The sequence below is a fragment of the Herpailurus yagouaroundi genome, unplaced genomic scaffold, assembly GCF_014898765.1.
Source record: "Herpailurus yagouaroundi ecotype Mexico unplaced genomic scaffold, PumYag 254, whole genome shotgun sequence".
In the NCBI taxonomy this organism is placed as follows: domain Eukaryota; kingdom Metazoa; phylum Chordata; class Mammalia; order Carnivora; family Felidae; genus Herpailurus; species Herpailurus yagouaroundi.
In genome coordinates, this window is record NW_024412471.1 from 1404024 (window position 1) to 1419702 (window position 15679).

General features: G+C 42.1%; 1 long non-coding RNA gene across 1 annotated transcript in view; it reads left to right on the forward strand.

Annotated features, from left to right (window-relative positions):
- LOC121021095 (uncharacterized) overlaps nucleotides 1-13413 on the forward strand; it is an 18354-nt gene extending 4941 nt beyond the window's left edge. Inside the window, exons 2-3 of the long non-coding RNA XR_005786424.1 lie at nucleotides 12860-12985; nucleotides 13382-13413. This is a non-coding gene — a long non-coding RNA (uncharacterized LOC121021095). The remainder of the gene's footprint in view (nucleotides 1-12859; nucleotides 12986-13381) is intronic.
- The last annotated feature ends 2266 nt before the right edge of the window (nucleotides 13414-15679 follow it).

A 15679-nucleotide genomic window follows, 5' to 3' on the forward strand; every position in this document is an offset into this window, starting at 1 on the left:
AGAGAGAGAGAGAGAGAGAGAGAGAGAGAGAGAGAGAGAGAGAGAAAATCCCAAGCAGCCTCTGCACTGTCAGCACAGAGCTCAATGTGGGGCTCAGTCCCACAATTCTGGGATTGTGACCTGAGCTGAAATCAAGAGTCAGACTCTTAACCCACTGACCCACCCAGGTGCCTCCAACTTGAGTATTTTCTATTGACCTGTCTTCCAATTCACTAATCCTATGTTCTACTTTGTCCAATCTGCTGTTAAATTCTTACATTGAATTCTTCAGATTTTTTTTTCAGTTCTAAAATGTCCATTTGACTTTTTTATGGATTCCAATTCTATTTAAATTTCCCATATTTTCATCTATTATGTTCATTGTTTTCACTCTTCATTAACATGTTAATCTAGGTTATTTTTACATTCTTGTATGCTGACTCTAGTATCTGGATCATCTGTGCATTTTCTTCTTTTTTTTTCTTTTCATTTTGGTCATGTTTCTTTTACTCTATGCAAATAGAATATTTTTTTCTTTTTTCCAGAAATGATTAATAATTCTAGAGGCTCTATATCATGTTCTTTTCCAACAGAGAACATTCTCCCTTTTTTCTTTCAGGCAGATAGGGTGAGGGGCTGATCAACTCAATCTAGTCAGGAATTAAGCAGTGTCAGGGTCAGGTTGCTGTTTCAGTCTGATTTGCTCATATTCTTCAGACATGTTCCTCACATGTTCCTCACAACCTTCTGATTGAAAACTGGGCAGGTCTTCATCTCCTTAGCCCCAAAATACTAAAGAAGATTGAGCTGACTCTCCAGGTTCCTGCTCCATGCAGCTCAGAATCTGGCAGATGTCTTTTTTTTTTTTTTAATATCTTTATTTGAGAGAGAGAGAGAGAGAGAGCACAAGCAGGGGAGGGGCAGAGAGAGAGAGGGAGACACAGAATCTGAAGCAAGCTCTAGGCTCTGAGCTGTCAGCACAGAGCTCAACACAAGGCTTGAACTCATAAACCGTAAGATCATGACCTGAGCCGAAGTTGAACACTCAACACAGTGAGCCACCCAGGCGCCCCGAATCGGGCAGATATCTTGAAGAGGAGACCAGTTGAAAGTTGAGGTTCTTCCTCTGACTCAACAGGTCTTTATTTCCTAACCAATAATTCCAGACTGGGAGATTTAGTCTGCCTTTTAGAAGCTTCTAGTCAGCCTCTCCAGCCTCCTGCACATTCCAAGAGTTCAGCAAATGTTCCATGGATAAACTAGCCACCGTTAGAGGCCCCCTCAGTTTTCAACTTGTCACTCCAATTTTCCAGTTTTGAATGACCACCAAAAGTGTGATTTCTCTTTCCCAAATAGAGGCATTCTGCCTAGATTATGCTTTAACCTCAGCCTGTGCTCAACTTAACTCAGAAAGGTTTTTCCATCTCTGGATTTTATGTCACCTAGTCCTCATTCCTTCTACAGCCTTTTGGTGCTTTTTTAAAAAATATACTTGTGGGGGGTGCCTGGCTGGCTCAGTTGGCTAAGTGTCCAACTCTTGGTTTTGGCTCAGGTCATGATCTCATGATTCGTGAGATCAAGCCCCATGCCAGGCTCTGTGGTGACAGCACAGAGCCTGCTTGGGATTCTCTCTCTCCCTCTTTCTCTGCCCCTCCCCTGTTTGTGTGCACGTGCTCTCTCTCTCTCTCTCAAAGAAACAAAAACTTTAATAAATAAATGAATAAATAAACAAACAAATAAATAATGTGGTTTTTGTAATCTATCTAGATTCTTGCTGCAGTAGGATGACTGACCTGCCATGACTTATCTGGTGCATTCATTTGCTGTAACAAATAACAAACCACAGTGGTTTAAAACAACAGAAATGTATCCTCACACAGTTCTAGAAGCCAGAAGTCTGAAGTCAAGGCGTCAGCAGGGCCACACCCTCTCTGGAGGGTTCTTTGGCCTGGGGGTACATCACTCTTTGTCCTCATGTCACCTTCTCCTCTGGGTCAAATCCCCCTCTGCCTTTCTCTTCTAAGGACACTTATGATTACATTTAGGGCCTGCCCAGATAATTCATTGTATTCTCTTCATTTAAGGACCCTTCCTGGGGCCCCTGGGTGGCTTGGTTGTTTAAGTATCCGACTTTGGCTCAGGTTAGGATCTCATGGCTTGTGAGTTCCAGCCCTATGTCAGGCTCTGTGCTGACAGCTCAGAGCCTAGAGCCTGCTTCGGATTCTGTGTCTCCCTCTCTCTCTGCCCCTCCCCTGCTCACACTCTGTCTCTCTCTCCAAAAAATAAACATTAAAAAAAAATTAAAGATCCTTCCTTTAGGGACACCTGGGTGGCTCAATTGGTAGAGCATCCAACTCGTGATCTCTGGGTCGTGAGTTCAAGCCCCACACTGGGCATGGAGCCTACTTAAAAAAATTATAAAGAAAAGAAAAAAGAAAAGTAAAGATCCTTCCTTAAATGACAACTGCAAACACCCTTTTTCTAAATAAGGTAACATTTATTTTTTTCAACGTTTTTTTTTGTTTGTTTGTTTTTGTTTTTTAATTTTTGGGACAGAGAGAGACAGAGCATGAATGGGGGAGGGGCAGAGAGAGAGGGAGACACAGAATCGGAAACAGGCTCCAGGCTCCTAGCCATCAGCACAGAGCCTGACGTGGGACTCGAACTCACGGACCACGAGATCGTGACCTGGCTGAAGTTGGACGCTTAACTGACTGCACCACCCAGGCGCCCCTAAATAAGGTAACATTTATAGGTTGCAGGGTTAGGGAAGTAGATCTATCTTTTTTTTCCCCATAAATAAATAAGTAAATAAGTAAATAAATAAATAAATAAATGAGGAGGAGGAGGAGAAAGAGAAGGAGGAGGCATTATCAACCAACTGCATCTGGATACAGAAATGCATCTGTTTTTTTACCTTTATAGTTGAAAAATAAAACACAGAAGATCACGCAAAACAAATATATGACTTGATGAATTATTATAAGGCAACTACCCTTGAAACTACCATCTAGATCAAGAAATGGAACCACTCCAACTATCCCACCCAGTCCTAATCACAATTCTCACTTTGCCCCTAAAAAGTAGCCACTATTCCTGACTTTTGTAATCATCACTCCCTTGTATTTCTTTTTTGTAATAAGTTTTTTTTTTTCTAAGTTTATTTTGTGAAAGAGAGAGAGAGTGCAGGGGAGGGGAAGAGAGAGAAGGAGAGAGAGAGAGAATCCCAAGTAGACTCTATGCTGACCTGGGGCTCAGTCTCATGAGATCATAACCTGACAGGAAATCAGTGCACCCTCCCTTGTATTTCTTTATAGTTTTATCAAGGAGGCATGCTTCCCTGGACACTATCCTCCAGTCTTTCCCACTTCTTTGATTTGGCATGTATTCTAAGTTTGGTTTTGTTTTGTTTTCCAATCTTTAGCCCTTTTTAATGACATGTTATTCTTCTCAGTATCATTATATACAAATCAATATAGAGTCTTTTCATTTCCTCTTGCCTTTTAGGGATAGTTAGGACTAAGAAAAACCACTTATTTTTATTATTTCCATTCTAAAATCTGTAGAATTATTATTTTTTTATTACCCTTTGATTCTTGGTTGGAATGTGTCCAGTTGGGTAAAATAGTGAAGATATGCTAAAAGTGCTCCAGTTATAACTACTTAAAATTTTAAATATGTTGGGGCACCTGGGTGGCTCAGTGGGTTGAGTGTCCGACTTTGGCTCAGGTCATGATCTCACGGTTCGTGGGTTCTAGCTCCGTATCAGGCCCTGTGCTGACAGCTCGGAACCTGGAGCCTACTTCTGATTCTGTGTCTCCCTCTCTCTGCCGCTCTCCTACTTCTCTCTTTCTTTCAAAAATAAACGTTAAAAAAAAATTTTTAAGTTTTAAATTATGTCATAATTTTTTCGCTCTGTCTCTCTCAAAAATAAGTAGACATTAAAAAAATTTTTTTAAGTTTTAAATTATGTCATCTTTTCAAATGAAAAAATGAATTTAAAATGAGAAGTTGGTAAATGTCAAACTTAAAAGCTATGGAATTCCAAACAATTAAAATGGCTTAAAGATAATTCCTTACACTGACAATAGAAAATAAAGCTCTTCAAGCAGAAAACTTTGGTTGTTAGAGGAACTGTTCACACTTCACACGATGATTAGAATTAGGTTGCTGATTAGAATTAGGTTGCGGAAAGTTTTGTTAATTACAGGTGGCTGATTTTCCCTGAGGGCGCAGCTCAGGCCTCCTGGCACTCCCAACACCCTGCCCCTCCCATCTCATCTCAGATTGTCCTTTAGGATGCCTGGCTGGCTCAGTGAAGCATGCAACCCTTGATCCTGGTGTCAGGAGTTCAAGCCCCACGTTCGGTGTAGAGCCTACTTTAAAAAGAAATAAAAATAAAACTCAGGTCATGTCATAAAAAAAAAAAATTGCAGTCTAACCTTTCCCTTAATCTATCTCACCTTGAGCTCATTGGAACTGCTTTCATTCCACCTCTTGTGGAGGTCATGAAACAATCTTCTATTTTGAAGATTACTGAATGTACAGAAGGGATGGATGTTCCTCTTCCATCCCTTTCTTTTCCTAACCGTTTATCCATTGAAGACTCCAGATGTCTGACCCGAGTACCCTTCCTTCTGCCTACAGCCTGGGTTTTGCTGATTGTATACCAATAGTGCAACTCACTGTGTTCCTCTCTCCTCTGCTTTTCTGCATGTGGGCAGCTCAACCCAGAGGTCTGATCAGACCCAGGTTGGATGCCTTTGGCGAGACTGTAGGTGGTGGTGTATGCTTTCATTGGAGGCCCATTGTGTCTGATTGTCTCTCTTTTTTGTGATGTTAACAATTGCTTCTGTTCAGTAAATTCACTGGTGTTGCAAAATAATGATATTTTGAATCTGCTATTTCATTTTCGTTCCTTAGCTTGATTATTTCCGTAGAGAGACACTTACCCTCAGCTACTTTTTGGTTACTCAGCGCTAAACACATGTAAGGAAGGCGGGATAAGAGGCACCTGGCTCATTTGGTAGAACATGTGACTCTCAATCTCAGGGTGGTGAGTTCAAGCCCCACATTGGCTGTGGAGCCTACCTTAAAAAAAAAAAAGTTGAAAAAAAAGAAAAGCAAGATAACTTGATTCTTTCTCTTTAATGACTTTTTAAGATGATTTTGCCCCATCATTATTTAAATGCGACGATTTTTGTATTGTTTTAAGTTTATTTATTTTTGAGAGAGAGAAAGAATCCCAAGCAGGCTCTGTGCTGTCAGCACTGAGCCCAAAGTGGGGCTCAAACAGGGCTCAAACCCACAAACTGTGAGATCATGACCTGAGCCAAAATCAAGAGCCGGACACTCAACCAACTGAGCCACCCAGGCGCCCCGACATTTTTTGTATTTTTAGAAACTCATGGATTTAAACATTATTCATTTTAGTGCTCAAATTATTCCAGATTTGGCCAGTAAGAGTGTTTTCAAGCCTTTTAACATTTCCCCATCATTTCTGAGCCCATCCTTTCTGGCACAACAGGGTATTCTAGGCTCATCTCATAATTCCTCTCCGCACAAGCCCTGGAGTCAGCCATTTTTCCGAGGAGCCTTGATTTCTTTTAGTGAAGACTAGTATTTAGGAACCAAGATTGGGTCCTTAGGTGAGCTTTTTACTATGGAGATGTTGATGTTCACAAGACTTCTCAGTGGAGTGAGCTACACATGTACGTTTACATCAATATTTATTTCTATACTTATCTATAGGTATTAAAAACTATTAAGTTTACACCAATATCTCCAATTCCAATCCAACACCACTGGGAATATTCTAATTTTCTCTCTTTTCATTTCTATAATTCCCTTTTTCTGAAAGTGAGAAACATGGCTACCATTAGCTTCACTGTATGATTTTTTTTTTTTTAATTTTAGGGAGAAAGAGCGAGAGCACAAGTGGAGGAGAGGTGCAGAGAGACACAGAGAGAGAATGGTAGCCCAATGTAGGGCTCAACCCCCTGACCCTGGGGTCATGACCTGAGCTGAAATCAAGAGATGCTCAACCAACTGAGCCACCCTGGAGCCCCTCACTTTATGATTTTTTTTTTTTTAATGTTTATTTATTTTAGAGACAGAGAGAGCACAAGTGGGGGAGGAGCAGAGAGAACTGGAGACACAATCTGGAGCAGGCTGCAGGCTCTGAGCTGTCAGCACACAGCCCAACATAGGGCTTGAACCCACGAACCATGAGATCATGACCTGAGCTGAATTCGGACACTCAGCCGACTGAGCCACCCAGGCGCCCCACTATATGATTTTTTTAATCAGCTCTCTTATGTGTGACCCATCTCGTGTCACTGCCACCATCTCTATCCCTGCACGAACATCCTCCTCCTGGCGTCCAGACTTCAATTCTCCTTGCTGTGCTCTTGCTTTGCTATCCCAGCCCTGTGCCAGTGAGCTCCTCAGCCTGCTCTGATGCCAGCAGCCTACCTGGCCCACCCTTCACGAAGATGTTCCCTTTAGCCTCCTGTGGCTCCAGCGGTCCATCTCAGGTCACTGTCACTGCTACCTCCCTGCCTAGATGTCTCCTTCACATCTCCTGCTGGGCCACAGTGCATCCATCTCTGCCTCACAAAAGAGGCCTGTCTTGCTTGGGCCCACCTCATGGCTTTTGGGCCAGATTGTTTACAAAAGGAAGGGGTAGGGGAAGAGGAAGGGGGGAAATATATATATATATATATATATATATATATATATATATATATAAAACAAAGTGTCTCAAGATTTTACACTGATACTTCCACTTCAAATAAAATAACCACAAGCCTTTTACTTAACCTAGTCTGTATTACATCTGTATTTCTTTTCTTCCGCAATGAGAAGAGACTCTGTTTTCTCGAGGACATAGGGGGTTATAGAATTAGCATATCCCAGGATTACTCATTTATTTTATCCCACAGTTTACAACAGTCTCAGGATTAACAGTACTAATAGTACCACCAATATATTAATATCGTTTCTACAACATTATTTCTAAAAAGTTAAAACATTTTTTTGTATTTGTTCTTTAAAATATTTCTTCCCTTGATTTACAGCTTTTTTTTTTTAATGTTTATTTTTGAGCACAAGAGAGAGCGAGCAAGAGTGAGTGGGCGAAAGGGCAGAGAGAGAGAGGGAGACACAGAATGTGAAGCAGGCTCCAGGCTCTGAGCTGTCAGCACAGAGCCCAACACAGGGCTCAAACTCATGAACCACGAGATGGTGACCTGAGCTGAAGTCGGACACTTAACCAAGCCACCCAGGGGCCCTGATATTTTTGTATTTATCTTCTTCCCCTGCTTTGATTTTCTTCTTTAGGTCTACTATTATTTGCTCCTGATCTTTACCTGTCTTTAGTATTTGTCACTGGCTCTTGAATCCTTAATATCTTTTCATTTATTTTCAACCTAAATTTTTTTTTACATTCTGCTTCTCTTGGGGCTTTATCTGTTGTATTTATTCAGTCTTATATTCCCTTTAGTTTATAGTCTTCATTTCTTTTTTTTTTTTTCAACGTTTATTTATTTTTGGGACAGAGAGAGACAGAGCATGAACGGGGGAGGGGCAGAGAGAGAGGGAGACACAGAATCGGAAACAGGCTCCAGGCTCTGAGCCATCAGCCCAGAGCCTGACGCGGGGCTCGAACTCCCGGACCGCGAGATCGTGACCTGGCTGAAGTCGGACGCTTAACCGACTGCGCCACCCAGGCGCCCCTATAGTCTTCATTTCTGAAAATACTTTTTTTTGTTTCCAATGATTTCCTGAGGTGAGTCACCCACACTTGCATTTTTTTCAAATTCTGACTTATGTTGTTCTTTTATTTCTTGTATCATTTCCTACTGAGGAAATCTTTCAGGCTCGTTTGGAAATAGTGAATTAGATTATTCTGCTTGTGGGAACATCTGTCTGGCATGCTTCCATTGCCTGTAGGGATGTTATTCTCCCTATTCTCGTTCTTGTTAGAATAACTTTGTGTGGGATTTGCCCATGAGTCTTTTCTCTCATATTTTTGGAAACAATTGTTTTCCTGAACTTGTAGGAGTCGTGGTTCAGGATAGCTTTTCTAACTTCACAGAGCCCCCTCTGCTGTCGTGTTTTGTGTAATGCTTCAAAAAACCTAGTGTGCTCTGTACGGTTTCCTAGCTTGGTTCTCCTTCTCCCCTTTTGTGGGGAGAGAGGCAGAGGGAAAGAGAATCTTAAGCAGGCTCCATGCTCAGTGCGGAGCCCAACACGAGGCTCAAACTCACAACCCTGGGACCATGACCTGAGCCCAAATCCAGAGTCAGATGTTCAACTGACTGGCCACCCAGGTGCACCCTCCCTCCTCCCCTTTATCTACACCGTCTCTTCCTTTGGCTCTGTTATCCCTGTTCTGATTAATTTTTTTCTCTATTTCCAGCAGTTTCTTCTCAGTGTGTAGCACTATCCTAGAAGGGAACCTTGCTGGTCAGTTTGGGAGTTCCTGGGACCCAGACTACTCCAGCCACTTCAGACCTGGATCCCCTTGCCTTCTCAGCCATTGGATTGGGCATAGCCCTTTTCTGTTTCAACTGCTGTTTCGAATTAGCCTGCTGTGTTTTCCAATGAATGCCTCTTAGCTGTTTTGGGATCTCCTGTTTTCAGGTGTTTCTTCTCCCACACAAATTCCAACAACTCACAGGTCTTTTAGGTAGTGGCGATTTTGAGACAGGGAAACTGAAGGTGATGCAGACAGGCCGGTCCGAGGACCCAAAGAAGGGGAACCCCAGGACTAGCCAGGAGGACCCTTGGCTTCACACAGGATGGAAGTCAACCGTGAGCCAGCAGGAAGTGAAGGCAGAGTTGACTGAAAAAAAAATAGAGAGAGATACAGACAGAGCATCCAGGAGACTCGGAAAGGAAAAGAGCATGAAATATCATCTTTGCTTGGGGCCTGGGGTTTTTATTGGTGATTGTGGGCTTATTCACATGTCCTCTTAGGCATCTGGGAGCTGGTCAGAACAAGGATGGGGTCCAGGTGTCCATCATAAGTCACTCATTTCCTGAAGCCAGGGGTCTTGGAGGATGTACGCTCCTCCTGGTAAACTCCATAGATGTTATCTTTGGAAGACTCCAAAGATAACATTAGCTCTTTGTCCCTTACAAGGAGGACATATTTTATCTGCATTACAAGACAGGTGTTGAGTGTGTGGGGTGGGGAGGGGTGCAGGTCTGAGCAAGAATTGAAGCTGGGCAAGGAGCAAAGGGAAAAAATGGCTTTTTTCATGGGGTCCCTTTGAGACAGTGAAACTGAAGGGACCTCATGAAAAAAAAACCTCTCAGTGAATGCTGCTCTTCCTTTCTCTGGTGTTGCATTTGATTTCCATCCTGTACGAAGCCAAGACCCTCTGGGCTGGTCCTGTGGGACCTGCTCTGGGTCCTCACGATGAAGTTTTGGGGTGGTGGTGGGTGGTGGGATCTGCTCTGGGTCCTTGTGATGAGGTTTTGGGGTGATGGTGGGGTGGTCCAGAGCCCACGCCCAAGAAAGAATTCTTGAAGACGTCTTTGGTGCAAAAAGGTGATTTTATTAAGGCATGGGTGAAAAAGGTGATTCTATTAAAGCATAGGGACAGGACCCGTGGGCAGAAAGAGCTGCACTGGGTTGTGAAGAATGGCTGGTTACATACTATGGAGTTGGGGAGGTATAGACAAAAGGGAGGCCTCCAGAAGGACTTTGATGTGCTAAAGAGGACTCCGGAGATACCTGAGGCCTTGCTATTGTCCAGCTAAGGTGGTTTTTCCCTTTAGCAAAGCATTAGCGTTAAGACAGTAGGGAGTTCCTGGGAAAACGTTTTACTCTGCCAGCCTCAGGTATTAGTCAATGGGCTGCAGGTTATAAGGAGACTTAATTTTACCTGTCGTTTCCTTCTGCCTTTGTTCCCCGTATCACTGTGGAGAGGCGATGTTGGGGCTCCAGGAAACTGACTCTCTAGGATTCTAGAGTTTAGGCTATTGATAAGATTGCCTTTTTCTTGTAATTTACTAGATGGAGACCTAAGTCTCCATGGAGACCCAAAGTCCTGTATGACTGTGATCTCTATCACTTGGCCGTTTGTTTTCTTTCCTTTTTTTGTCCTTGGGTGGAGACAAGGATGGAGACCCAAGTCCTGTATGACTGTAATCTCTATCAGTTGGCCATTTGTTTTCTTTCCTTTTTTTTTGTCCTTGGGTAGCCAGGAGTGCCTGAGGAATGTCACACACATCCCACCTGCGGGAGGGGTGTGCTAGCGTGTATTTTGCCCTCAGCCTGCCTGAGACTCCCTCATCACTTAAACCCGGCCCTCCTGCATCAGTTCGTCCTTACCCACTAATGTTTGGGTGTCTCGGAGACAACTTGTCACCTAATTTTGTAATCATTGGAAACAAAGTTGATAGGATTTTGGTTTGCTGTCTAGTTCTCTCCTTTTTTTTTTTTTTTTTTACAGTTTATTTATTTATTTTGAGAGAGAGAGAGAGAGACAGAGACAGAGAGGGAGGGAGGGGGAGAGGGAGAGAGAGAAAATCCCAAGCAAGCTCTGTGCTGTCAGCATGGAGCCTGACGTGGGGCTTGAACTCACAAACCTCGAGATCATGCTCTGAGCTGAAATCAAGAGCCGGACACTTAACTGACTGAGCCACCCAGACAACCCTCGTTTTCTTAAGAGAGAATTTGGTGAGATTAAAAAATCATGCCACTACCATTGTCTGAGAATGCTGTCATTCATTTTTACAGTGTACAAATACAGAAAAGTTTACAGTAGAAAACACTCAATAGTGAGTTTTCCTGTACATAAATCATGCCTTGACAAAGTTGATTTTAAATATTTAAAACAGAAGTTAATCTTTACTCTTACCATCTAGAGATAATCATTCTTAACATTTTGACATAGTTCCTTCCAAGATATCAATAATGATCATGTATTTTTTTCCTTACTAATACTGTTTACTTATTTATTTTAGAGAAGCATTTTTACTTCAAAGACAAAATACAAGTCAAACAATACAAATATATCTTTCAAAAGTTGGTAATCTCCCGGGCGCCTGGGTGTCTTGGTGGTTAAGTGTCTGACTTTGGCTCAAGTCATGATCTCATGATTTGTGGGTTCAAGCCCCACATAAGTCTCTGTGCTGACAGCTCAGATCCTGAAGTCTGCTTTAGACTCTGTGTCTCCCTCTCTCTCTACCCCTCCCCCTGTCTCTCTTTCTCTCTCTCTCTCTGAAATAAACATTAAAAAATTTTTTTTAATTCTTAAACTTTTATTGTTACCTAGTATTGCTTTTGTTTCTGTAGACTGAGTCAAAAGATACATACCTTTACTCTCTATGGATGGAGCATACATATAGTACACAAATCCGATGCATAATTCCATTAAAAATTGTTTTATGTTTATTTATTTTGAGAGAGAGAGCACAAAAGAGAGGGGGAGGGGCAGAGAGAAGGAGACACAGAATCCCAAACAGGTCTCTAGCTGCCAGTGCTGCAGAGCCCGACTTGGGTCTTGAACTCACAAACTTTGAGATCATGACCAGAGCCGAGATTAACCGACTGAGCTACCCAGGCAGTCCTCAATTAAAATTTATATATGTATATGTCCATGTAACCACTATTTAGATCAAGGTATAAATCTTTCTGCAGAAACCTTCCTTATACCCTTTCAAGTCAATAATCCTCCGCCGGGAGGAAACCACCCTCCTGATATCCGTTAATTTAGATTTGTCTGTCTGTTCTTGAACTTCAAATAAACAAATGACGCGGTACTCTTTTGTGCTTGGCTTTTGCTCAACCATATGTATTTGAGATTCATCTATGTTACTGTGTGTAAGAGTAGGGTGTTTTTTTTTTTTCTGTGTGGTATTCATTGTATAAATTGGAGTGCATATTTAAATTTTTTGTATCTTTTATTGTAGTAAAATATACATAACATAATTTACCATATTAACCATTTTAAGTGTACAATTCAGTGACATTAAGTGTATTCACAATGCTGTGCAACCATCACCATTATCCATTTCCAGAACCTTTTCATCACCCCAAATAGAAACCTTGTATCCATCAACAAATAACCACCCTTCCCCACAGGCCCTGGTAACCTCTATACTACTTTCTGTCTTTATGAATTTACCTGTTCTGTATACATCATAGTGAGTGGCATCATATAATATTTGTCTTTTTGTGTCTGGCTTATTTTACTTAGCATAATGTTTTCAAGGTTCATCCATGTTGTAGCATATGTAAAAAATTCATTATTTTTTAAAGCTGAATAATAGTCCATGGTATGTATATACCACATTTTGTTTACTAATTCATCTATTCATTGGTATCTGGGTTGTTTCCACCTGTTGCCTATTGTGAATAAGCACATTTTGTTTTGTTTTAATAGATGCTAGCAACTTATTTTCAGAAAGATTGTGTTTTGGACTGAACTGTGATTACCCCTCTACCAAAATTCACATGTTAAAGCTCTAATCCCCAATGTGACAGTACTTAGAGATAGGGCCTTTAAGGAAGTAATTAAGGTTAAATGTGGTGGTATGAGCGGGGGCCCTAATCCTATAGGACTGGTGTTTCTTTTTATCAGAAGAGGAAGAGGGGCACCTGGATGGCTCTGTCAGTTGAATGTCTGACTCTTGATTTCAGCTCAGGTCCTAATCCCAGGGTCATGGGATAGACCCCTGCATCAGGCTCTGCACTGAGCATGGAGCCTGCTTGGGATTCTCTCTCTCTTTCTCTCTCTCTCTCTCTCTCTCTCTCTCTCTCTCTCTCTCTCCATCTTCCCTTCTCCCCAGCACATGCTTGCTCTCTCTCTCTCTCTCTCTAATTAAAAAAAAAAAAATCTCTGTGCACTCTCTGCCTCCATAGGCATGGAAGAAAGGCCATCCAAGAACATAGCAAGAAGACAGTCATCTCTAAGCCAGGAATAGAAGTGTTGCCAGAAACCAACCTTGTTGGTGGCACCTTGACTTTAATCTTCCAGCCTGCAGAACTGTGAGAAAATTAATTTCTATTGTTTAAGATACCCAGGCTGTGATACCTGTATTTTGTTATGGCAGCCCAAACCAACCAATACAGATCATATCAAACTTTTACTCTCATGAGTAGTGTATGACTATGTAATCAGAATGTGCCACATTTCCCCACACTCTCAAAACCATTAGATAGTATCAGTCTTTAAATTTTTGCCCATCTGATAGTGAAAAATAATTTCCATTATGCTGATGAGGAGTGTTATACTCAATTCTCTTCTTCTATGAATTACTTCCACATAGTCTTTATACTTTATTTTGCTTATTTGTTTCACTTTCTAACATTTGGATCTTTATTCTCTGGATTTTTGTTTTGTATATGATAGGAGATAATGTATCTAACTTTATTTCCTTCCAGATCAATACCCAGTTGTTCCAGGGAGCCTGGGTAGCTCAGTTGGTCAAGTGTCTGACTTTGGCTTAGGTCATGATCTCACGGTTCATGAGTTCAAGCCTCATATTGGGTTCGCTGCTGTCAGCAAAGAGCCTGCCTCAGATCTTCTGTCCCCCTACCTCAGCCCTTCCCACTCTCATACTCTCTCAAAAATAAATAAAACATTTTTTAAAAATACACAGTTGTTCCAACATGATGTATAACTAAGCATCCTTTTCTTGGGGTGCCTGGGTGGTACATTCAGTTAAGCATCCAACTCTTAATCTCTGCTCAGGTCATGATCTCACAGTTCATAGGATTGAGCCCCTCATGGGGCTCCATGCTGACATCTTAGAGCCTGCTTGGGATTCTCTCTCTCCCTCTCTTTCTGCCTCTCCCCTATTCATGTGCATGCACTCTTTCTCTCTAAATAAATAAATTAAAAAAAATTTTATGTTTATTTATTTTTTTGAGAGAGATACAGAGAGCAAGTGGCGGAGGGGCAGAGAGAGAGGGAGACACAGAATGGGAAGCAGGGTTCCCGGCTCTGAGCTGTCAGCACAGAGCCTGATACAGGGCTCGAACCTACAAACCAAACCATGAGAGCATGACCTGAGTGGAAGTCAGACACTTAACTGACTGAGCCACCCAGGCTCCCCTAAGTAAAAAATAAAAATTAAAAATCTATCTATCTATCTATCTATATATATATATATTTGCTTTTTAAAAAATTTTTTAACTTTTTTTTTTTTTTTTGAGAGAAAGAAAGTGTGAGTGGGAGAGGGGCAGAGAGACAGGGAAACACAGAATTGGAAGCAGGCTCCAGGTTCTGAGCTGTCAGCATAGAGCCCGACGTGGGGCTTGAACACATGAGCAGTGAAATCATGACCTGAGCTGAAGTCAGATGCACAACTGACTGAGCCACCCAGACGCCCCTGCTTTTCTTTTTCTTTTCTTTTCTTTTCTTCTTTTTTCTTTTCTTTTCTTTTCTTTTCTTTTCTTTTCTCTTTCCTTCTCTTCTCTTTTCTTTTTTCTTTTCTCTTTTCTTTTCTTTTTTAAGTTTATTTACTTATTTTAAGAGAGAGAGCAGAGCCCAGCACAGGGTTCAATCTGACAAATCATGAATTCATGACCTGAGCCGGAATCAGGAGTCGGTCGCTTGACTGACTGAGCCACCCAGGTGCCCCTATTGTAGTGTTTTTATTCACACTCACACATTCACTGTGTTTTAGAGTTCTTAAGTTTCAAAGAGCACGTGGGATCCACAGCACATGCTCTCCCCTGAACCGCTTGGCCTGACCATCCTATTCTGAGTATCTCTCCTGCTCAAAGCCCAGCCAGGAGTGCAGAAGAAAAAAATCAATGATTTACACATCTAGTTCCCTTCCCTCTGTTTATCTGTGTTGAGGGGCTGTAGCTGGTGTATTAAATTAAGAATACGCAGATTATGGGGCATCTGGGTGGCTCAGTGGGTTAAGTGTCTGACTTTGGCTCAGGTCATGATCTTGCAGTTCATGAGTTCTAGCTGACAGCTCAAAGTCTGGAGCCTGACTCAGATTGTGTCTCCCTCTCTCTCTCTCTGCCCCTCCCCCACTCACACAGGCTCACTCTCCCTCCTTCTCCCTCCCTCTCCCTCAAAAAACATGAATAAACATTAAATTTTTTTTAAGATATAGAATATGCAGATTATGACTTGCTGAATGAGAGGGCCCAAGCCACCCACATGGGGTGGGAAGGCACTTCCTCAACATCCAAGCCCCTGATGAGGTTTTGGGGTGATGGTGGGGTGGTTCAGAGCCGACAGCCAGGAAAGAATTCTTGAAGATGTCCTTGGTGCAAAAAGGTAATTTTTATTAAGGCACAGGGACAGGACCCATGGGCAGGAAGAGCTGCGCTGGGGTCTTGTCGGGTAACTCATCATTCTATACCCTCAGGTTGGCAGGGGGTCAGGGATAGAGTAAGTCTCTAAGGAATTTTGGAAGCAAGGTTTCCAGGACCTTGAGGGACTAGCTGTTGCTAGGGAAACACCATTTATTACCATTTAATATAAGTTCAGTCATGAGACCCTTTAGATGTATATCAGGGGGCCATAAACTTGGAGTATGATGGCCAGCATATATCCTGGGGCAGTTGAGATAAAGGAAGTTGAGTTACAGGGTCCTTGATGTTGGGATAATGTTAAGCTAAAGTTCTCTTTTGCCCCCCACAAAGTGCCAGCATCCAGGCAGCTGAGCTCTTAGAGGGAGGTCACTCTGCCAGTTTCAAGGACTTGTCAATGCACTA